This window comes from Tursiops truncatus, chromosome 10, assembly GCF_011762595.2.
Source record: "Tursiops truncatus isolate mTurTru1 chromosome 10, mTurTru1.mat.Y, whole genome shotgun sequence".
NCBI classification, from domain to species: Eukaryota; Metazoa; Chordata; class Mammalia; order Artiodactyla; family Delphinidae; genus Tursiops; species Tursiops truncatus.
The window spans coordinates 92489211-92513724 of record NC_047043.1 but is presented as its reverse complement, the minus strand read 5'-3'; the positions used below and the strand labels follow the sequence as shown (position 1 = coordinate 92513724).

At 40.9% G+C, this 24514-nt stretch overlaps 1 long non-coding RNA gene across 1 annotated transcript in view; it reads right to left on the bottom strand.

The window, feature by feature from the left end:
* Positions 1-22065, bottom strand: part of LOC141279664 (uncharacterized) — a 451303-nt gene extending 429238 nt beyond the window's left edge. The window contains exon 1 of the long non-coding RNA XR_012334248.1: positions 22047-22065. This is a non-coding gene — a long non-coding RNA (uncharacterized lncRNA). The remainder of the gene's footprint in view (positions 1-22046) is intronic.
* Positions 22066-24514: the final 2449 nt, after the last annotated feature.

Sequence of the window (24514 nt, the reverse complement as noted above, 5' to 3'; positions counted from 1 at the left end):
CTCTGAGGCTAAGAATAATGTTTAAATTTTCTTTACAAAGTGTGATCAGAGCAATGGGACACTATGAAGTTAACTTTAATCAAATATTTTTAAAAGGAAAAATAAGAATAAAGCGAAACTTAAAAATCAATCCACTTCAATTTCAACATTGTACAAATGAAAACTGAACCCCAGATTTACTCATGCTTGTAAAGTTAAATAATAGTGAAAGTATAACTTATTTAAAAAAAAGGAAACAAAACAAAACAAGAATACTCTGTGATCTACAGCAAAAGACAGAGTGATGTATATTTATAGTTCCAAAGCCACCGTATTTTCCTAGTCTCCCTTATTTGCTCTTTTGTCTAAAGTAATGTTGGCACAGAGCTTTTCAGAGGAAAAATATCAATACTGCTTTCGGACACATAATTTATTTCAGTTCTATCTTCGTACATCTTTACTTAGACATCTTACATGTCAAGTTAAGGAATAAACTAAAAGTGTGTTGTCTGGGCTGTCTGTCCTATGCCTCAGAACAAAAGTCATCCAAATGCTTCTAAATAAAAACACTTGCTTTGGGACTCAAAAGAAAACATACAAATCTGGAGACTTGTGACAACTGTTTTGCATTTTATTTCCCTTAACAGGAAGTTGAGTCACCACCTTCACAGTGATTCCCAGACTTTAGTTTGTAACACCTCTGTGATGTTCCATGAAATTTTCAAAATAAAATTCACTTCAGCTCATCTCCATTTTTAACATACAGCACTTTTAGAGCATACATGGTTGCTAAAGTAAATCTTAAGATGTCTGAATGGAGAATTTGCACTAGGATGTGAATCACTTCTGTACTGAATAACTTCCCTGACTCTTAGAATTAAGGCTAACAAGAACATTTGATGGATACCCTCTGATTTTATCTACTTATCCCCTAACTTCTGCCTGGATCTTACATTTTCCCCTGGCTGATTACAAATGTAAAGGGTTTTCTAGGGCAGTTGTATTCCAGTTGTGGTCCTCAGACCAGTAGCATCACCTAAGAACTTGTTAAAAATGTAAATACTTGGCCCTTACCTCAATCAAGTACATCAGAATTTCTGGAAGTGGAGCCAGCAAGGGGCTCAGTAAAACTCCCTCTAGATTATACTGATAACTTCACGTGAGAACCACTGCTTCCAAGATTTAGGAATCTGGTGGTATCTATAAAGTGAACTAGGAAATCATATCCTTCCAAGAATGTCCTATTACAAAGGAAACAGATCTAAGCAATACAGGTGTTTATGGATATAAATCACATATCCAGGAAAATAGTAAAACATGCTGTCACCAGATGTTTCCAAATACCCAGGTGTTCTTAATCAGATAGTGTATATGTCTGGATGATGGCATGGACTTTTCATCTATCAGAAATCATATAAATGAGGAGTTGCTTCCTGTTAACCATTCATTGTAATAGACAACACCAAGTACCTCCCTTGAGCTTTCTCTGAATTCATTTGGCCGGAAGGCATTCTTTTCTAAAGAACTGTGTGATCAGCCATAGGTAAAATCCTGAAATCCCAGGGCACTGTGGAATTTCTGGAGGCTATACATAGTTCTCATTCTTTTACCTACTACCAGTTGACCTCCCTTTCAACACTTAAAAAAATCCAATCCCTTATATCTCTTATCATCCTTCTCCAATTGGATTCCCACTATACACTGGCAGGAACTTTGTTCCCATTTAATTATGCTCTTCTGTTCTCGCAAATGACTCCATATATTTCAAGCTTTTGCCTAGCAAGACCTACTGAGCAACATTTATTTTGTTTTCTTAGATCCGTTAAAGGCATAATTAAGAGGTCAATCAAACTTCTGATCCATACAAATTACCAACTATTCCCTCAGCATTTTGTTTCATAATTGCAGTTTTGTGTGGTCATTTCATGGATATGCTCATGGTTTCTTGCAGAATTTTTTTAAATACTGGAAATAACCCTTTGTTGCCTAATATGACCTATACAATCTCAAAGAAAATAGTTTTCTCTTAATTCTGCTGAGAGTGTCTTGCACAGTTGAACTCTCTGGGTCTAACTATTCAAAGAGTTCTACAGCTTTGAGAATAGAGTGCAAAATCCCTTCGAAGACTAACAGGGTTTTCCTCCCCACGCACCCCCCCCCCCACCCCCCATACTCACTTCTATCTCTGTCCTTGCTCTCTAAATTCCAACTACCCTAGCCTTTTTTCAGTTTTTCAAACAGATTTTCTCTTTCACACCCCAGGGCCCTTGCAAATGCTCTTCCATCTATGTGAAATCTTCTCCTTCTCCCCTTTGCTTATTAATTCCTGTTCATTGTTTAATTCTCAGTTCAAATGTCTCTTCCTAGAGACACTTCCCTAAAGTTCTCCTCCTTATCGTCCACTCCCACTATGCCACCTCCAAGACTAGATAAGGTTCTCAAAATATTATCTCTTATTACTCTGCTTTTCCCTCACTGCATACTAAACCACTATATTTATATAATTACTTGAAGAATCACTCCTTCTTCAGAATATAAGATTCATGAAAGCAGAAGCCATATTTCAATTGCTCTCTTTGGTATCCTCAGTAGTTACCCCTGGTACCCAGTACATAATACATGCTCAATAAATATTAGTTGAATGAATAAATGCACTAATGAATTAATTGAGCAAGTGCTTTGGGTTTTCAATTAAGGCTGAGGTAAGTAGTAATTCCTGAATGAGTCCTTACTGCTTGAAATAGACAATCTCTGACCCTCAAGCTGACAAGATGTCGGAGTCCTATCTAAATATCTAAAGCTGAGTTCTGTCACTTCACATGGAGATATTTTAATGACATGAGAAAATGCTCATGAAAAAATATAAAAATTCATAGAGTACATTTTTACATTCAGTGTGAACTCAAATGTGTAAAAATATAAACGCATGAAAAGAAAGTTTCTTCCCCCTTTACCTCCTATCTCGTCATTGTCAATCACAGATGAGGACAGAAATAATAATGCATTCAAATTGTAACAATAATGTAACAATAATGCATTCAAATTGAGATTAAAGGAAATCAACAGTAAGGAGGAAAGGCAATCAACAGGAAGCTGTTATAAAAGGAAATCAACAGTAACAGCAACAATCATAATAATACAAAGTGCTTACAATGTGCCAGGCACTATTCCATATACTTTATAAATACTCAAAATAAACTTATAAGTCCAATTTTTATCTGATGTGTTTACCTTATGCTACATTCTGAAAACTGTAGGTGTCTATCGTTGCCCTCCTAGTTTAGAGGAAACATTTCAGGAACAGGTTGCACGAACACAAGACATGCAGGAAGGATGAGGAGGCTCTGGAACCCTGAGACTGGATGGACCGAGAGGACAAAGATGGAGAAGTAGAAAAGGGAGGTCAACTGAGACAGGATTCCTGAGTACCTAATTAAAGGAATTCAATATCAGTAGAAAAAATTCCAAAAAGGATGAAAGAAGTATTTTTGTACCATACTTTGGGCTCTAGGATAGGTAGCTGCCAGCTCCTAGGGAGATCAAGATCTTTCTGGTAATAAATTGTGCCTGCGTTAACTCCCAGATGTGGTGGAAGATAACAAGGAGATAGATACACACACACACACACACACACACACACACACACACACACACACAGACGATTAAAGACTAGAAGGAAATGGACGAAGATGTTCATATTACTTACCTCTAGAAATGAGTTTATGAATGACTGTAGTTTTCTTTTTTGTATTATATTAATGATAATAATTTTTATAAGTTAAACTAGAAATTGCCAGAACACATGTTTTTGTCAACTGTTCTATATACCACCATCGGGTGTGTCACTATAAATCATTTGCTATTATAGTTGTTTGCTATGTTTGTGTCTTCATTTCTTAGTTTCAAGGATACCTGAGGTCTGAATATTCTATAGACACAGCCTGAAAGTAAGCAGATTGCAAAGGGACTTGTGTTGACTCATTAAATCCATGTTTGGTTTAAAGTGCAGTTTAGGTTATGCTTGAACAGGGACAAAGGGAGAGAGAGTGTGGAGAAAATTCAAATCCATTTAAATAACACTGCACTTGAGGAAAAGGCAAGGATTTTGAGCTGATTTTCTGGTTTCTTTCTATCTATGCACTCATGCATTCAACCGATTTACTGAAGGCTGGCACTGCTAAGGGCTGCAAGGTAAAACAAAGCGTAGATTTCAGTGGACTTAGAGAATATATAAAGGATATGTTTAATGCTTGCTGTTCAGTCTAACTTCAATCATTTTTTTCCTAACACAATCCAATGGTCTTTTGGAAAAATAATCTCCCCTCTCACTCTTATTTATTTCAGATGCTATGAGAAGGACTGAGCCTTCTTCAGGGATGAGCACATGACCTAAGCCTGGCTGATGAGAGAAACACCCCCAACATAAACAACACACATACAAGAAATGGTAACTGTTTCAAGATCAATGTGTTATCCAAACCAGTCCATTAATGTGGATTCCCAAACGTATTAGATAAGGTAACGCTCACTGCTATTACAGACTAACCCAAAATTAGAAATGATATATATAAACTAAAGTTGATTTCTTGTACAAATCATGTCCAAAATGAGTATTCCTGATTGTTGGGTGGTTCTTCCCAAAGCAGTGATTCAGGGACTCAGGCTGTGTCTGTGTTCTGGCTCCACCATCTTTAACACTTGGTATCCAAAGTCATCATTATGGGGGCCTCAACCTGGCATTAAGAAGGGAAGGAGCACGTAGAATTGCATGTGGAGGGACTTTATAGGCTGTCCTGGAAGCGACACACTTCACCTCTGCTCACATTCTATTGACTAGAACACTATCTCACGGCCTACTGAGAGAGGGACCAGCAAGTGTAGACTTCCTTCCTTCCCAGGGAGGAAAGGAATTGGATTTGGGCAACATCTAGAAAGTCCCTGCTGACACAGAGACTTCTGTAGGTTTGTTAGAAGCAGGATGCATCTTTCTGGAGGAGTTGCCAGGCTTGGAGACTCTAAATCTAGAGCCTCTGGTATCCGCTGTTACATCCAGTGCAGGAAAGCATTCATGTGTCGGGCCTGAGACTGCAGATGCTTTGAAAGGCCTCCTTGCAACGCTGGCCCTTCATATTTACAGAACATCTGGGAACTCGGATTTCAGAGGGTTCCCACTGCCTTAATGGATAAGAGCGGCTCCTGGTGCCTCAACGGCTTGTAAAGAACAACCTGGTTTATGCTCAATACCCACTTTCCTTTGAGAGTCTGAAATTGTGGTATATGTTAGGCAGAGGGTATCTACATGGTGCCTACCAGCTCCTAACAGAAACTTAGACATGAGTCTCTAATGAGCCTCCCTGCCAGACAATATTTCACATGTGCTATCATGACTTATTGCTGGGGGAACTAAGGGTATCCCATGTGAGTGACTCCACTGGGAGAGGACTCTTGGAAACACTGGATCTGATTTGCTCAATAATTTGCCCCATGAAGTTTTTCCCTTTGCTGATTTTGCTTTGTATTCTTTTACTGTAAAAAACAAAAAAACCCAATCATAGTCATGAGGACCACTGTATGCTGAGACGTGTGAGTCCTCATAGCAAATCACTGAACCTGGGAGTGGTCTTGGGGGACCCTCAATACACCACCACATTGGGAGAGTCTTTTTGAGATCAATTCTCACGCTAAGAAAAACAAGAGATGCAGAGGCAGATTCCTAACTGCATTCTTTAGTCACACAGATCAAGCTGTAACTGAAGCCAAATAATCTTTGAACTTCAGAGTTATCTGAGCCAATAAGTTCTCTTTTGTGTTTAAGTCAGTTTAAGTTGGGTTTTCTTTTACCTGTAACTATAAACAGAATTGACTTACACAGCTTATTATCTAATAAATCTCTTAACATTTGAAAATGTGACTAGTTGCTTCACTAAGAAGATACAGACTTAAGGAAACTAGAGCTCCCTGGAGCAGAAGCCTAAGAAAAACCTCAAAAAGCAAGTTCAGCCTGGGAAAGATGGAGAGAGAGGTCAATATCAGTCACAGAAAAATGAAATCACTAGAAAACAGGGAGAATAGAAATTAAGGGAAACCAAAATCAAGTCATGATAAAAACAAGTAAGCAGGAGACGGTCCAAGGGTATTTAGTGGTAGAAGGCCAGCGTCTATAAAGTGTGCATAGACTCTCTAAGTGGGGAAGGTAAATTCAATAGAACATAAGCTCAATAAAGGCAGAAATTTTGGTCTATTTGCTTAACAGCTATAGCCCAAGTGCCGACAACAATACCTGGCACATAACAACCACAAAATAAACATTTTTAAATGAATGAAAGAATGCATAATTGGATAGAAAACATAAATCACTAGCTACTCTGAAATCCAGAGTAACCATGTTACATTCATACTTTAATTTCTTCAGTGATAAGAAAGTCAGACAATGTCTAAATTACAGAAATAATATTGAATATTGAGAAGCTAAGTTACCTAAGAAATATTTATGTAGGAAAAAAAGGTAACGAATAGAACTCAACATAACATGGGCATAGAAATAAACCACACTCATTAGACCTGCTTAGCTCACTAAAATCAAATCATGACAGATATTTTATCAATAAAAGGAACCACTGAAATCGTCTAATCCAGGGGTTCCAAAACCCTTCTGCAAATGAGAACACTCTGGGAACATTTAAAAATACAAAATTCTGGGCCCTACCTAGAACTAGCAAATCAATTTCTTGGGGTGAGATCCTGGGAGAGAGGTATGACGTCAAGGGATTTGTATCTTTATCTCTCCTTGGTGATTCTGATGATGAGTCAGTTTGGGACTTCTGCATTTTATCTACTCTCTTAATTTCACAGATAAGAAAATCAATACCCAAAGGCAAAGCTGGCTCATGTGAGAAATGATGGCATTTTACTGTCACCAGGATCAGAACTCAAGGGTTCAGATCCACCTAGTGTTCTCCCCATGACACTACCCTATCAAACTCTGGGTCAGCACCCAAAACACTCAGACCTTGCTTTCTGTTGGACCGGAAACTCCCTACGTTTTGATAAATATGATGCCTGTGATCCAATCAATCCATTTATTCTCTAGAGTTCAAACAGAAGGGGCAAGAACCACGGATGTGAGCAGCACAAAAAAAGATCTCTTGTATTCCCTACTGTATTCAAGATTCTAATTTCTAATACTAGTATTCAAATTAGGGCCACAACTTCTGAGTGGAAAGCTGGAGCCATAAAAATGAAGTGGGAATCTCAGGTGACAATATTCAAGCCCCCACCTCCAGACAGATATACACACACTTGGAGCAAGGCTTAGGGATGGAGGTGAAGCTGAAACATGACGACACAGTGATACCCCTGCCCTGACTTTAGCATTCACAATGTGAAAACCCACTCCTCATTTACAAACCAATGTACTCACTTGGCTCAGCCCTATTTTGTCTTTGCAGCAGATAAAACTAGAGTATAGGGACAGTATAGGAACCCTGAGAATCTTGGAATTTTACATTTCAGGACATGGAAGTACGAGTCACACACTCAGGAGCTATCAAGTCCACAGGAGTAATTAAAAATCGACTTTGTCTCATCACTTATACTCCATGACTCTTTCCACCACCGTGACTGTAAGAGCAACAAAAAAGATCATTTTTTTCCTGAATTTAGAAAGCCAATTAGAGGCCACACTGATCAGTCAACTTTTGAGATTCTAAAGGGAAAACTGTAGTCTCTCTGTACCTTACTTAAGCAAATGCAAAACAAATAGACTGATGGGGGCCTCTTTATCTAAAGATTGGGTGTTGTGTTTTCCCTGAATATTATTAACTGCATCAAGTAGAGGATTGTCTTCAGAGAATTAAAATGCATCTGAGTTTTCTGAGAAATGCTATTTACTCTGAAAGGAAAGAACCTGACACCAAACCACTGAATTAAACGCTTACAAACAGCTCAATAGCAAAAACAAAAGGCAGCAGGATTGTGACTTTGTAATTGCCTTATTCTTCAGAAATTAGCATTTAACGTGGAAAAAAGGTGAGGTTTGCCATGGCTGATTCTACTGTACATATTTAATGCACCATGCCATCATCCATTATCTCACTGGAGACTGTTCAGGTATTTCTTGTCACGTTCTAACTGCTGGAATGTTCAGTTCTATCTTTTGTTTCTTGATTTACAGTCTAACTTACTTGCCATAAAATTGTATGTGTTCATGCATTTATCCACTTCACTAAGAGCCTTAGAACCATTTGTATGAGCATATTCCATTTCTTCTTTGTAATTCAAAAAGCCCTTGGATAAACTAAAGGACACCTCATTCCATAGTTTTGTATTTATGAACCACATCTGAGGCTCCATTCTAATCAGTCCAAAGCCATTCATATCTGATGCATTTTTCTATTTCTTTGAGATTCCAATATGATTTCTGCTTCATCACTTACCATTTGCAACATACAACCATCATATTATCATAGGTGCTCTGCTGCAATATTCTCTAATTATTTCAAATCTGCTACTTTTTTGGTCCTAAATAAATTTTATATGCCTTGAGGACAAGAACCATTTCTCTGGTTACTTTCCAGACTTAGCTGAGGGTCAGGTACATCATACATAGTAAACAAACATCTTCTGATTGAGTTCAATGGTTGCATATTGATCTGGTTATTCACTCACTGAACAATTACTTATCGTACTAAGACCCAGCCTTAATTCCAGATCACAGCTTGTCAAACATCACGAGAATCACCTGGGTTTTGGTTTTTTTTAAATAAGGATATTGATATAATAGGTCTGAGTTAGAGCCTGAGATGCTACGTTTCCAACAAGGTCCGTGGCAATACTGAAACTAGTGGTCAATGAGCATACTCTGAATACCAAGAATCTAGACCAGGGGTTAGAAAACATTTCTTGTGAAGGGTCAGATAATAAATATTTCAGATCTGTTGGGCTACACGGTCTCTGTCACAACTAGTCAATTCTGCCTTTGTAGTGCAAAAGTAGCCATATGTAATAGATAATAAGTAAATAAATGGGCATGGCTGTGTTCCAGTAAAACTTTATTTAGAAAAATGGGTGTCTAGCCAGAATTGGTTGGTAGGCTGTAGTTTGCTTACCCCTGGCCTAGACAATGAGGCTACCTAAGACATGGACCCTTCCCTTATGAAGTTCAAGTAGGGAATATCTACAAGCATTTAAATTCTAAAGTTTCAGGAAAATGAAATACAGATATCTTAATTTTGTCAGGTAATTAGTAATTTGCTGCTGGTTAACAACCCACCTGATGTGAATTAGCCTGGACTGATCTCTCTAGGGTTTTGCTAGACTAGCAAAATAGAATATTGATAATTTTCCAGTATATCCAGTCCATGATGCAACTAATCAGCCAATTTCAGGTAGGCATATATTCTTCTTTCTTTCTTTGTTACTGTGTTGTTCTTATTTTGTCTTTTTGTTCTTAAAGATGACATTCACTTGACTCACTCAACCCTAGGGAGCAATTTTATATGGTTGAGAACATTTTGCTTTTACTATTGGTCCAGGATATGTCCAAGAAATTAACCCACATTGTAATTTCCTTGTTTTTTCTTTATTCTCTGTCTTTTGCATTATTTCCAGCCTGTCCTTTCCTTCCATTCTTAGCTCTGAAAATCTGCTAAGTAAATGTCAACAGCTATACATACATTCCTATTTCCTTATTATGATTGATTTCCTGAAAACAATCAATTATATAGATGGCCAATTAACGTGGAGAAATAGCTGCATGTTATAGACAATGTTCTAATCACTGGAGATGATCCTGGAAATTCAGTATTGATGTTTTTTGCATTCATATGTTTCCCTCTCTCTCTCTCTCTCTCTTTCTCTCTCAAGTTAACAGATGATTATTGAGCATAAACCACGTTTTGAGTCCCATACGAAAGCAGAAAGGAGGTGAAACCCATCACACTAAGTGTCCCAGCATTCTGGGCTCCATCTTTTCTTTAATTTCCAAATGACCATGATTTGCTTCCATGTGACTAATTAAAGTCCAGGCCCTCCTGAAGTACTTTGGACTATCCCTATAAAAGTTTGCATTGCCCCAGTTGTTTTTCACCTATTATGACCAACTTCTACATCCAACTTTTCCCTTCCTCCCTCCCTCCCTCCCTCCCTTCCTTCCATTTTTGGCTGCGTTGGGTCTTTGTTGCTACGTGTAGGCTTTCTCTAGTTGCAGCTAGCGGGGGATACTCTTCGTTGTGGTGCATGGGTTTCTCATAGCAGTGGCTTGTCTTTGTTGCAGAGCACAAGCTCTAGGTACATGGGCTTCAACAGTTGTGGCATGCAGGGGCTCAGTAGTTGTGGCTCGCGAGCTCTAGAGTGCAGGCTCAGTAGTTGTGGCGCACAGGCTTAGTTGCTCCGTGGCATGTGGGATCTTCCTGGACCAGGGATCAGACCCGTGTCCCCTGCATTGGCAGGCAGATTTTTAACCACTGTACCACCAGGGAAGTCCCTACATCCAACTTTTTCTCTCATCACTCTGGCCATCTGATAATTGTCACCACATGCCTCTTTTTTTTTTTTTTTTTTACTTGATTCATTTTGGACAAAGCTTTTCCTTTAATTCTTCAAGCACCACTAACACTCAGTTGCCATTAGGTCATAGGGGAGACCAAAATTTACTGAAGGACAAAATTATAAAACAAGAAAGGAAGCCTGAACACCCCATATCTGCTACAAGTGTTCCTATGTTTAGTCCATTAGGCAGAACTATTTTTTCAGAAGTCCTCTGCCTGTTCGCTCCTTCGCTGCATCTTTTCAGACATACCTCTGCTCTCCCAAATGGCATTCATTTTTCTGTAGCCTATTTCCATTTAAATCAATGAATTTTTCTCTCCCATCTTCTCCAAGTCTCATTTTCGCTCTGCTCAGTAGGAACCCAAAGTCAACTACTATTATAACCATGTCCTCATCCAGGGAGGACAGCACTTTAGTTGACCCTGTAGAACAGTTTAGCTTCTCACTGTCTCTACTTGTTTCTAGAACAGCCTATGGGATCAGCTTTAGCAAAATCAAAAGTCTATTGAAGTGTTTTCCCCCCAAAATAGCTTTCCTTTTCCATATGAAATATTCACCTCCTGGTGAGAATTAAAACAGCTTCAGTCAGCTTGCAAAAGAGTGATTTCAGTTCTTCAGTATTTTTTGTTACCTACCACACAACCAAGGAGGAAACTAATTAGAACTGTAACAAAATGTGTTAAAAAACACTGAGATCATAGAGAGGGGCTAGTTCTCCCTGGGGGAGGAAATGAGAAACTAAGTGAAGAAGAAATGGCAAAATATGTGTTCTTGTATTTGCCATGCTAGGTTGGTCTCAATCAAGGAGATTGGTTCCTTGACATATGTTGGGGTGGGAGTGGGTTTGGGGTTGCAGAATTGAGCCTTCTTTTTTTTTAATGGTTGTTCAGATGACTATAAAGGGGCCTTTATAATTTCAGGGCTGGAAGCCTGACCTAGAATACATACCCACGCTACGAAAGCTCTGGGACACTTACAAAAACAGGGCCAGACTCCAGGATCTTCTTTCAGTTACCGATTCTCAGGAGAGTCCTGTAGTGTGCTTGGGTCCCCATGGGAAAGACCACAAGTACTTCTTCATGAGCCCTGGACATTGTCAGAACATGGACTCATAGTATTTTAAGGTACTGGAGCTATTAGGGGTTCTGAAAACCACTGATACCAAAGTCCTCATTTTTACAGATACAAACTACAGCACCAAAATGACTCTTCCCTCATTGGTAGCAGATCAAAGGCTACAATCCACGTGTTCTGCTAACATGTGTATTCTTCCCACTACTTGGCATTTCCAGTAGTTTGAACCTTGAAGGGTACCACCTAGAGGTCTCCTCAACTTCAAAACTTCTGATGACTCAACCAAGCCCCTCTGAGGACAGAAGTCAAATATACTAGATATTTGGAATGAGTCACCTACAGCTTACCATCACATTAGCACTTGGGACAGCATTTATATTCACAGAAGTAGCCTAAAATACAACTGACTCATCTAAACTGGGCAGACGTGCCATGAATTATTATAGACCAGGATTTTTCATCCTCAGCACCACTGACATTTTGGGCAGGATAATTCTTTGCTGTGGAGGTCTTTTCTGTGCATTGCAAGGCATTCAGCAGCATCCCTCTGTCTACCTACTAGATGCCAGCAGCAACCACCCTCCTACCCGCTCTGCCAATCTCCAGACATTGCCAAATGTCTTCTGGAAGACAACACTGGCCCTCCTAGACTGACAACCACTGTTACAGACTATGTCAAAAAAAAAAAAAATGGCTCCCCATATATAATCAAAACAACCTACTGATAAGACAAAGCTGAATTTATTGCTTAGGGCTGTCGGAAGAACCCCAACTTTCAAAGCTTTGACTGTCTTTCAGAGGAAAGCTAATGTTAGAATTTATTGGGAATTGGAAGTTTGATTTATGGTGGGGCTTTCAGTGCAGAGACTTGATTAGAAACATGATACAACACTCCAAGAATAGTGAAAAGAGCAAGTATTGTGAGTATTGTGAATATTTTGACTTGAGGGATTGAAAGAATCTTGGGGTACAAACTGTCGGTTGAAAAGTTGATAGGTCTTTTGGGAAGTTCCTATAGTGAACAATCAAACCATGTGCATGAGAAGAAGAGTATGGGAAGCAAAGCATGCTAAAGGAGACAGAGGAAGAGCAAAGTGATGTCAGTGTAGAGAGCAGGGTGTAGTTTTGGTTCCTGGGGTCCAGACCGAGTGTGCGGGTGGTTTAGGTTCTCAGCTGTCACCGTTAGAACGGTACTGAGTGAGTGTTCTACCACGGGCCTCACTTAGAGTTTTTAAAATATTTTTAATTGGCCCTATAAAATACCAGAAGTTCCTTCTGACCCTGCATGGCATACATTCCTCACACATGCATTAGAATGCCACAGTCTTAGACACTGGAGGAGAGTGTGCAAACACTCTGAGTATCATACTTGCCCATTTCTAGTCTGCTGGGTGTAAGGCATAACTATGAGTTACCCACGTTTCCAGACTCCATAGCTTTGTTGTTATAAGGCTATAGGCTTTTCATGGAGTCACTCATGCTTTAATTAAATGAATGGTTTTTTTAATTTAAATTTTAACTACACTGAAACCAATGCCCCAAATCTAGCTCTGATGTCGCGGGGTCTCCAGGCCCTGCCTTCCAGCAGTCTGATTCAGATTCTTGCCAAAAATATTCTAAAGATGCCACAGCTTTCCTGCTCCCATCCTGCTTAGAGTGTGCAGTTCCTTCAGTGATGCATATGGAGAAGAGTTTCAGGTCCAGGCTCTGCAGATAGATAGCCCTGAGTTTAAAGCCCAGCTCTACCACACACCTCATATTCCTTAACTTGTTTACTTGTGAGCTCTTATCTGTAAAATGGGGGAAATAATACAAACTCTTTCATAGGGTTTTTGTAAGGATTAAATAAATTTAGTGTTAGTGAAGCATTAAAGTAGACATCTGTTGATTGGGGGTTATCCAGCATCTATTGAACCTATTTCTGCTATTAAACCCCAGATTTTTCCCTGGAGAATCACTGGTCCTTCATTCCTAGCTCATAAATTTCAGTTAGGTCTCAACCACTTCTTCCAGGGGTGAAGCATGACCACTAGGTATAAACTAATCTTCTCATTCTATGACATTCTCTACTTGCCTCAGAGACCAACAAAATGATCAAAACTAGGCCAAACAGCCCATCAGAGTCAACCCCTAGCTTTTGCTCTAATTGTAGGAAAGTGACACTTGTCATTAGGTTCAAATCAAAGATGTGAAGCTGAGCTGCCACAGTCATCCCAGCCCTCAACTCTCCTTTCCCCAACATAGCCTGAGATGGACCCAATCCCTTGTTAGATCATTTCAGCCCTTAGTCCAGTGGTTTGATACCAATTCTATCCATGGCTTTTCAGTTATGTGACCTGCGAATTGCTTGTTTCATTTCTCTTACTTGCAACTGCAAGAATCTGAGCTGACACAGTGCCTGGCAAATAGTTCTTAGTAAATGGTTTTACTAGCATTATCTATAATAATACATTTCATTATACCTTCCAAGGCCTCCATCTTCAATTCGAACAACCTCTATGTAAATATCCAGAAGAAAATGTCTATGGATCACAGAGGCAAAAATGCATGTCATTGACGGTTTCTTAGCTACAGACAGATACTTGCTGGTTAGGGAAACGAGAAGGGAAGTAAAAATTACTTATTCTTTCTGTACTAAAACAAGCTTTGGAAAAGGAATTTGTCTTGTCTGATGCAAAATTACCAAAGATTTAGTCAGAAGACTCCACTTTCTGGAAATGTCAAAAGTGTAAGAGTCATCTGTTTATAATCTCAAAAGAAAGCAGTGCTTATTAATTGCATTATTGATTTGTGCCTTTTCAGCTTCTGAGTCTTCTTACAGAAGTAAGAGAATAATGCACAATTAGCTTCTCACTTAATAAATGCACCAATTTCTTTGATGTTGAATCCTATATTGGAAATTCTTAACATTCAAAAAGAAACTTGAGGACCAACTTCACTTTATTAGTAGATTCATTTGTTAATTCTCTGCCTCATTCTTTTTCCTGATTCTCTCAGGTAGGTTCTATCTGTGCACTTGGTAGCAGTTCTTTAGTAAGAATCACAGGTTGTAAAGAAATTATGTATGGAATAATACATAATTTCATACATAAAAGGCATGTACGTGGGGAGGGGGATGGGAAGGCGGGTACTGGAAACAGATTAAGCTGAAGGCATTTGTTGAACTGACTTAAGCAAAGAAACCAAGTTACTCATTGTTCAGTTACCAACAATGTACTAATGTATTAACGAGAGACAGAAACTTTCCAGATATTAAATGCACACTGGGTCTCACTCTTTAAATGAGAAAGCACAAAGTTTCTTAGGTAACGCTTTTCCCAGAAGACAGTAACCTGTGTCTTAGAAGGCTTCACTTACAGTGAAACACACTAGCAATTCCCAAATTCAGACATGGCTGAGGAGACCTCAGTATACAAAGAAGGGCAGAAGGCAATATTCTTTCCTTTTAGGACTCCTGAAAGAAAACAGGAAATCATCCTGTATTTCACCCAGCTTGCAGGATAGTACCATCTGTGAAAAGAGATAGCAATGCTCTGCCCGCCACCATGGCCTTGGTGACAGAATCCTGTATTTACAACTGAGGAATGACTCTGGATTCTCCATGGGATGCACTGTCAAAATAAAGCCATCTTTTTTTTTTTTTTTTTTTTTGTGGTACACGGGCCTCTAACTGCTGTGGTCTCTCCCGTTGCAGAGCACAGGCTCCGGACGCGCAGGCTCAGCGGCCATGGCTCACGGGCCCAGCCGCTTCGCAGCATGTGGGATCCTCCTGAACCGGGGCACGAACCCGTATCCCCTCCATCGGCAGGCGGACTCTCAGCCACTGTGCCACCAGGGAAGCCCTAAAGCCATCTTTTATAGGCACATGTGTTTTGCTCTCAGTCATGGAATGGAGTCCTCAGGTACTCTCTTTGGTACTAACCACAAGATTCTAGAAGTGTCTAGTTTCTAATTAACTTGGAATTGCCCATTTAAAAATGGTTAAGTCAAAAGCATATTATGAAAGGGTAGGGTGGCATTTCCTATAAAGTCTATAAATCTTAAGGCTCAGATTATAGCTTTGAATTATTCAATGAATTCTGAGTTTTAAAAGTTTAACACTTCTTTGGCCAGGGATTTTACTTGTGTATGTGTGTATGTGTGTGTATGTGATATTGTGTTACATAATAATAAATTGTTGGGGAGGAGAAAATTTCCACCTCTACCCTTCTTGTGTTCTTCTGGCTAGACTAATACACAAGACAGATTAACAAGAGAAAAACCAATTTAATTTTGTGTGATCATAAAATTATGCTCAGAGAGTGACCAAAAGCAGGCAGGTCTTATATCTTTTTATACAAAGAAACAATAAATGTGTAAGGATTTGAGAGGACAAAGAAACTGAAGTTTGAGTACTTAATTATTGAGAAATTTAAGCAAGGTTTGGGCCTGAATAGTAAATTAGTAGGGTAACAAGGTTTGTTGATACTGGCTTGTAGGCCTGAATTCCCTGTCTCTGGTAATAAGGGTGTCCTTCTACCTCCAGATGCCTGGAGAGCATCTTTCACATGGGAAATTTACTTCCTGCTTTCAGGAAGACAGAAAGAAGAGTCAGTGTCCCTCTGTGCCACTTCAGTATATCGTGGGGCAGCCTGCCCTGAGCACCAACAAAATACATGTTGGTCTTTGCCCCAGTTTCTGGAACAGAGCTCCTAAAATGCTTGAAATTTCCTAAGTGCTGAAAGCAACAAAGGAGTGTTTGTTATGTTAATTAGGTTACTTTTGGAACTCACCTAAGGATGGGGGTTGGTTGCCAGTGGAGCCAATCATGTGATTAGAGGGTTGGAACTTTTAGTGCCACTCTCTCTCTGATCTGGAATGTCAAGGGAGGAGAGAGGGGCCGGAGACTGAGTTCTATCACCAATGGCCAATGATTTAATCAATCATGCCTATGTAATAAAGCCTCTATGAAGGACCTAAAGCTTCTCGACCCCAAAAGGACAGGGTTCAGAGAGCTTCTGGACTGGGGAACAAGCAGAGGGGCTGGGAGAACGGCTCTCGTGGAGGGCATGGAAACTGCACTATACCCCCATACCTTGCCTTAGGCATCTCTCCCATCTGGCTGTTCCTGAGTTATATCCTCTATAATAAATCAGTGATCCAGCAAGTAAAACACATCTCTGTGTTCTGGAAGCCACTCTAGCAAATTAATCAAACCAGAGAGGAAGTCATGGGAACCTCTAATTTACAGCCAGTCAGTCAGAAGTACCGGTGACAACGGGAATTTGCAATCGGCAGCCTGAGTTGAAGGTGGTCACTGGAACCTCCAATTAATAGTGGGTTGGTCAGAAGGACAGGTAATAGTCCAGGCTTGCCACTGTCATCTGAAGTAAGTGTGTGTGTGTGTGTGTGTGTGTGTGTGTGTGTGTGTGTGTGTGGCTGGGGGAGGGGGTAGTCCTATAGGACTGAACTCTTAACCTGTTGAATCTGATGCTATCTCCAAATAGCTAGTGTTAGAATTGAATTAAATTCTCAGATACTCTACTAGTCCCTGCTGGTATCTGAGAATTGCCTGGTGGTGTAGAAGAACCCTCCTCCCACATTGGAATTCGTACTAGAACTTAGTGTGTGTCCAAACAATATGATATCCTAGTCACTTATTTTAAGAATAAATACAAAAGGCAAGTTAGTTAATATAGTAAATTTGGGAGAAATTATATCTGGGTAAAAATCTTGTATCTAAATAGTTTCTGACAAGAGAGAAGCTTTTAAAAATATAAGAATGTTGGCTGCCATCTGAACATACAAATGTTGATAATTCTAGGTATCATGGTTCCAATAGAAGATAACATAAAGATAATTTATATTTGAATTGGCATTTACTTAATGTAAAAATGTACCTGGTTACTTTGCAAGTCTGTGCCTTCTTGAGCTCAAAAAATGGAAGAAGAAGAAAGAAAAATCTATCTGCTGTACTAAATTAATGGAGTTTCTACTTAATAAATAATCTACTCAGATAATCAGGAGGCAATTTTATACATTATACATTTAGCACATCAGGAGATTTCAATATAGACTCTTAAAAAATCTAATATGTGCTCCATTAAAAGGCAAAGCTTCAACTACATTGGGGCTAAATTAGTATAATTTTTAGGGGAAAAATAGAAGTATTCTATTAATTTCCTTTATGACTGTAAGTCCCTTGAATTTAAAACTGTGATAATTTCATCAAAGGAAAAAAAACCAACTGGTGAGCATTAAAAGTTATTTAAATATAAAATTGAATATCCATCTAAACAGAGTTTGTACTTCTGCATTGTAGCAGGTCAATTAGAGTTGAATACAAATAACGATGATTTAGGCTATAAAAAGAATTATTTGAATATACTGCTAGCTCTGAAGTTTTAAAAGGTTTATTAACATTTTATATTATTCACTGTGAACTAAAGTAGCAGACCAATTATTTATATGGAACAAAGTCCTTAAGGTGATTCATGTTCAGAGTGACTGCTTTAAGACAGCGCTAAAAAAAACCACAACATTCTAGGGCTTCCCTGGTGGCACAGTGGTTGAGAGTCCGCCTGCCGATGCAGGGGACACAGGTTCGTGCCCCGGTCCGGGAAGATCCCACATGCCGCGGAGCGGCTGGGCCCGTGAGCCATGGCCGCCGAGCCTGCGCGTCCGGAGCCTGTTGCTCCGCAACGGGAGAGGCCACAACAGTGAGAGGCCCTCGTACCACAAAACACAAAAAAACAAAAACAAAAAAAAACCCCACAGTATTCTAATATTCTGAATTTAATACTTCCTTAGGAATGTTGCCATAACATCTCAAAGCTTCACCTCATTAGACTTCAGCCTCATGCAATGAATCTGGTTTTATTTCCCAGTTATCTTTCCTGTGTGTCACAGAACTATTAAGTTGGGCACTGTTTCTTCATCTGTTTTTATTTCACACTATTACTTAATTCCGAATTAGGATCATCTACAATTGAAGCTTCTTTGTGCAAATTACAGTTTACCTGTTTTCCCGGTCCACTTGGTAGCAATGAGGGAAATGCACTGTCAACTTTCTGAAGAGCAGATATTAGCCAATAAGTGCAGGGTGGCCAAAGCTTAGCCTTTGCAGAAGCTGGATCAGTGAAAGAGTGACCAAGGGCAGCATATGAATTTGTGACAGGTACTATGTAGGTCTCACTTGAGTTCTGAGATTTTTTCCCATTTTGCAAAGTCTCAGGTCACTATCCTTCATAGTAGTCAGCTTCCAATTGCCTCTCAATTATTTGAAAATAAACTTTCTACTTCTTAAGGTAGTATAGCATGCAAGTAAGGGCTCAGACCTAGACCCAAACCAATCTGGGTTCCAATCCATCAAGTACTACATGGGTCCTCTTGGGTAAGTTACTGAACAGTTTAGCCTCAGTTTTATTGTCTGTGAAATGGGAATAAAATGGTACTATCCTCGTAAAATTACTGTAAAGGTTAAATATGATATTGCATGTAAAGTCCCATGCCTGGCATATATTAAACATTCAATAAAATTATATTTATTTCACGAAGTGCACATTTTCAATGATTTTTTTTTTCAAATTTTACATTAGAGATTCCTTGTCACAAATCACAACTATTTTTTACTACAAATGTCTGTGGTAAAGTGCTTGGTTTGAAATACAATAGCAAATACACATTAATTTGAATAGTACAGGCTGCCAATACTTTTGCCAAAATAATAGTTGTAAAACACAGTCAAAAGCAGACTAAAATGGATGGTGTATTATTCTCCATTTTTATTAGCTAGTCATTTCTCCTGTACCACTGCCACAGTAAATTGACAGTTAACATATTTACAGACATTTGGGCAAATCTGAACTAGGAGGAGAGAATCCAGATTGCTGTTGCAGCCCTGGTCCCGTCTTAGCAAGATTTCGCAGGTTTGGAAATGTGCAGAGAGACTCAAAGTTGCCCCCAGTCCACATGATGGGGAGAAGAGATGGAGAGGTTAGGGGGAGGGCTGATGTAAGTTGTTAAGATGCCTTTTGGGGTGGATGCATAGGACACAAACACACTTCCCTTTGCTCTGTACCAACCCAGACACATAGCGGGCACAGGTGGCAGCTAAATGTCCTTTTTGCTGCCACACGCCTGTGTCTCGTTGGATCAGGGGTGGACACTGACGTAAACTGCACTAATTAAAATCACTCCTTCGGGAACTTCTAATTGGAGCTGACAGAGTTAAGTGTCACTCGAATACAGACTCAGACACTAAGAGCAGCCCTCAGCTACGTGGCGCATAGGAAAGCAAAGGAAGCTTTCCATAGAGAGAAGGATGAGAGTAGAGAAAAAATGACGTGTACAGAATAGGACAGAATGCTGGTCTTTGTGTCCAACGTGCCCAGTTGTATTTCTTGCCACTCAAGGGGAACAACAGCACATCTTGCCTTGGTTTGGTACAGCAGCCCAGAGTCAGAATAATTCTCCCCCCCTTTTTGCCTAAACTAGTTTAAGTACATTTTTCTTTGGCATGACCAAATTAGACGTAAACAATACAACTGTTCTTGTCACTTTCCTTTTCCCCACTAATTCAGAAAGTTGACTGCTTCTTTAAGGGATTTTAATTGTTTCAGTCTCAGTAAGAGTAAATTGTCCTTTACGTTCCACATAAAAAGTGCAATGGTTGTTCTTTCAAAGCAGAACAGAAAAAGTGTGAATGTGTGTGTGTGTGTGTAGTAGTAGCCACAGTAGGGACGGGTGTAAAAAATAATACAAAATGCATTTAAATGGTTTCCATTATTTTGTGAGTTTGGAGAAAATATATCCCAAAAGAAAATAATATAGATAACCTACAAATTCACAGGCTGTTTTCAATATCACATCCCATTAATTGCAGTAAACTCTCACAGTGACCCTGGGAAGGAGGTTTATAAGATCTATGAAGCATGAGGAAGTCAAGTGACTAACCCAAGATCACACAACAAATAATTCACCTTTGGATATGACTACAGGAAATATGACTTTAAAGGCTTAGTATCTCTTCTCTTCTTATTGTTTCCTCTGTATTTCCCCCAATACATTCTATATTACACCACTCCTTTGGGATATTCTATGGTCCAATACATTTGGGAACTGCTAAATAATCCCTCTCTTAGAAATTGACATTAAACATTCATACTGTATATAGTCTATAAAGAAATGCATTCAACTTTGTTGACTCTAGTGTTTGATTAACACATTTTCCAAGGAATCATTTTAAAGCATTATTAAATGTGTTGCCAAAAGGGCTATTAATAAATTGAAGTGTTAATAGTTAATTAAAGATTAGGAAATGTTGAATAGTACATTGCTTATTTTTCTGTGTAGAGCTGACATTTGTTTTGAATGTATCTTCTTATTGTTAAAAATACTAAAATATATTAAAGTATAAACAAATAAAAGTCAGTTAAAATCCCATGACCCTGGGAGAACCACTATCAACATTTCATTGATGATACTATCATTTATCTCTATTCATAGCTACATGCAATCACCAATGGTTTTGCATAAATCAGATATAATCACAGGATGATACCTCATAACCATCCCCACCTTTCCTGTCTTTCTCTAACTCCACCTGCAGCAACACACCCCCCCTAAGTAACGAATGTTTAAAAATCTGATGTGCAGCTTTCCATGTTTGGATAGGTAAGGTGGGAGGGGAAAGAGACAGAGAGAGAGAGAGAAAGAGGAGGGGAGAGAGACGTGGTTTCTTGGCAGTGATTGTGTTACGATAATGGGATCATAATATATACATTACTCTACATCTTTCTTTTCTCACTCTCCAGTATAATGTGAAAATGCCTCCAAGTTAAATGGTATAGAAAAGAAAAAGAAAAAAAAATGGCTCCAATCATTAAATAATCCAGGAAAAAATACAGCTTCAGGCATGGCTGGTAACAGGGGCTCAATCAACATTTCTTTCTCTCTCCCTTCTTTTAGAATGATTCTTTTCCTAGAGAGATTATTCCCTTGAGTGGGGCAAAAAGCAAGGGCTACCTCCCTGCTTATTTACTTTTGTCAGCCAGAGCGTAAGCATTTTTATCCCAATATTCCCTACACTCTTACTCTTTTTTGCGGATTGAGCTGACTCAGGTCACCAGCGTGTCCCGCAACAAATGCCCTTGGTTAGCGCTGCGCAAATCCCCAATGATCTTTTCCCTCTGAACTGGACATTCAGCTTTCCCAAATCTGATGGATTGAATTGAAGATGGTGAATCGCCAGATAAAATGTGAGAGGGGCTCGTGCCACTAATAAGGTAACTAAACACTGAGCATCCAAAAATAACCAAGATCCTATAAAAATGCTAAAAGGCAGAAGTCAAAACCTGAAAACATAATATTCCACTAAACACCAAGAAAACATATAGCATAATTATAGTTCTTATTCTTGGAGTGAACTTTCACATGGAATATTGGGATCAAATAAAGCTACTCACCAAATTCTCTCGTGAATATCTTGGTCAGTCGTCACGTGGCTGAAGGGAACAGAGTCATTTCAGCGGCTTTAAGGTAGAGGTGATTTTATCTGAAGTCTACGGAGGAAACGTAAAGAACCACATGGCGAGAAGTACAGCGGGTGGAGCTGGAGTTTCTCAAGGAGGTGATCGAAGGTTTTATAGTCTCCTAACTGCACGTCTCTGCGCATCTGCGTCATTCTCTTTTCTGAAGATCAATTTCCTCTCTGTTCTAGGATTAAGGATGCTCACCCTCCTGCTGATAAAAATGGAGTTTCTATCCCCCTTTTTTCTATCTTTGTGTAACTTGCCACTGGAATGTTATTTTTTTCCTTTCTGATACTTCTCCCCAGAAGTGTGTTTTGCCAGTGCTTCTGAAATACAAAGATGCCGACTCCAGCCCCACTTCCATGTGGTCTTTCACTTGGAACACATTCCTGTTTCTTCACGTTCCTCGACTCTCGGTGCCGGTTTCCGTGCATTCAGTGAAGCAGCCACCTTGCTGGTCTGGAAGGAGAGGCCTCGTGTAGATGGACTTTATCCTGCAGCCCTGGCCCGGCTCTCGGTTGTCTCTCAGGCTTTGTGACCGTCCAGCAGCCTATTTTATTTTTCGCGGCTCCCAGTGGGTGAGGCTCTGCCCAGCCCTGTCAGCGTCCTGAAGAGAGGGGAGGTCTCAGCCCGCACCGACTCGGCTGACTGGAAGCCCAGCCTCAGGCATCAGCTTTATAAACGAAGCAAATACGTATGGTCCTGTGGAACCACACACAGAAGCCGCCAGAGCCAGGCCGTCTGGAGGTGCCCCCTGTGCGGCAGCGGCAAATAGCAGAGCTCCAGACGAGCGTGGAAGTTCCCGTGCCGCGGACGGGGCTGAGCTGTGAGGGACGAAGGGCCGCCAAGATGGCGGCGTCCGTGTGCAACGTCTAGATGGCTCTCCTGATGTGAAGCCTTCCCTTGGGGCGGAAGCTCTTAGTCGAGCAAAACGGCGTCTTAGAAAAAACTGGGGGTGTATTTCCGTCCTCAGTCGGTACTCTGCAAGGGCCAGGCTGCCACGAACTGTGTCCGGGTCGCGTGGGACCCGGGATCGCAAGCTCCCCCACGAGCTAGCGGTGCTCGGAGCGCAGCCGAGAGAGCGCGGAAAATAGCCTCGGAGGCGTCTGGAAAGGATCAGTCACCCTCAGCACGTGTTTAATTAGAAGCCGCCCCTCAGGCTGCAGCTGTGGAGATAAACGAATAGGCCTTTTTCACAGAAAGACTCAGCGCCTGCTACCTGGCTTCTTGCTCTGCCCTGAGGGTGGTGGCTGTTGAAGAACTTTCCCTCCGTGGCGTGGTTACCCCACTGGCCACCAGAGCCAAGTGACGCAGACAAGTCCGCTGGTGGCAGCCATGAAAACCGGAACCCCACCCTCGAGTCAAGCTCCTCTGTGGGAGATCCCGGAGCGGAGGAGCGCAAGATGGCGCTGCCGCCTGCCAGCCTCCTCCGCAGAGCCGCCCAGCGGACCCTAAACGGGTGCCGCATCACACGCCTGCCCATCAGGCTGAGGCTCCAGGACAGCAAAGGAGCCTTTTCCCACACGACGGCCAGCGCCCTCAAAACCGCCGTTTGCCGAGGGACCTGAGGCGGGTAAGTCCGGGCCGCCCTTTGAGATGCTTTCTCAGACCCGCGTACCCTTGTTCTCCCGGACAGCAGCTCTCCTGGTTCTCAAAGCTGAATGTTTTGGGGGTTTGTCCCTCGGGTGCGGGTCTTAAAAAAAAAGCTGTGGGGCTTCCCTGGTGGCGCACTGGTTGGGAGTCCGCCTGCCGATGCAGGAGACACAGATTCGTGCCGCGGTCCGGAAGGATCCCACATGCCGCGGAGCGGCTGGGCCCGTGAGCCATGGCCGCTGAGCGTGCGCGTCCGGAGCCTGTGCTCCGCAGCGGGAGAGGCCACGACAGTGAGAGGCCCGCGTACCGCAAAAAAAAAAAAAAAAAGCTGTGGTGCTGGATGTGGGGATTAAACTCTTCAGTCCTCAGGGAGGAAGCGCCGGGTTTTGAGTTCCCTCCTAAGGGTGGGTCCCGGCTCAGGGGTGGGGTTAGTGGCCAGATGGTGTCCCAGCCTCTCCCACCTGCTTCCATGAGGGGCTCCTCTCTTTTGCCCCATATCATGCATAGGAGTCACTCTGCCAGTTCTTAGGGGTTTTTTTTCAGAGGAAATTGTTCCATATGCAGCTGTAGATTTGGTGTCATCATGGGAGGAGGTGACTTCAGGGTCCTCTTGCGTCGCCATATTGGAGGAGAACCTCATCTCCCCGTGATCTTGTAACTCCCCACGGGCTCATCTAACTCACTGTGTTTCTTATTCCAAATTCTTGACACGGAATTGGATTGGGGTATCTTGGGTCAAGTATGCTGGTTCCTGTGACAGTCGGTGTAGATGAGGAGGCAGTTGGCATGTTATCCAAGGGATGTCTGCG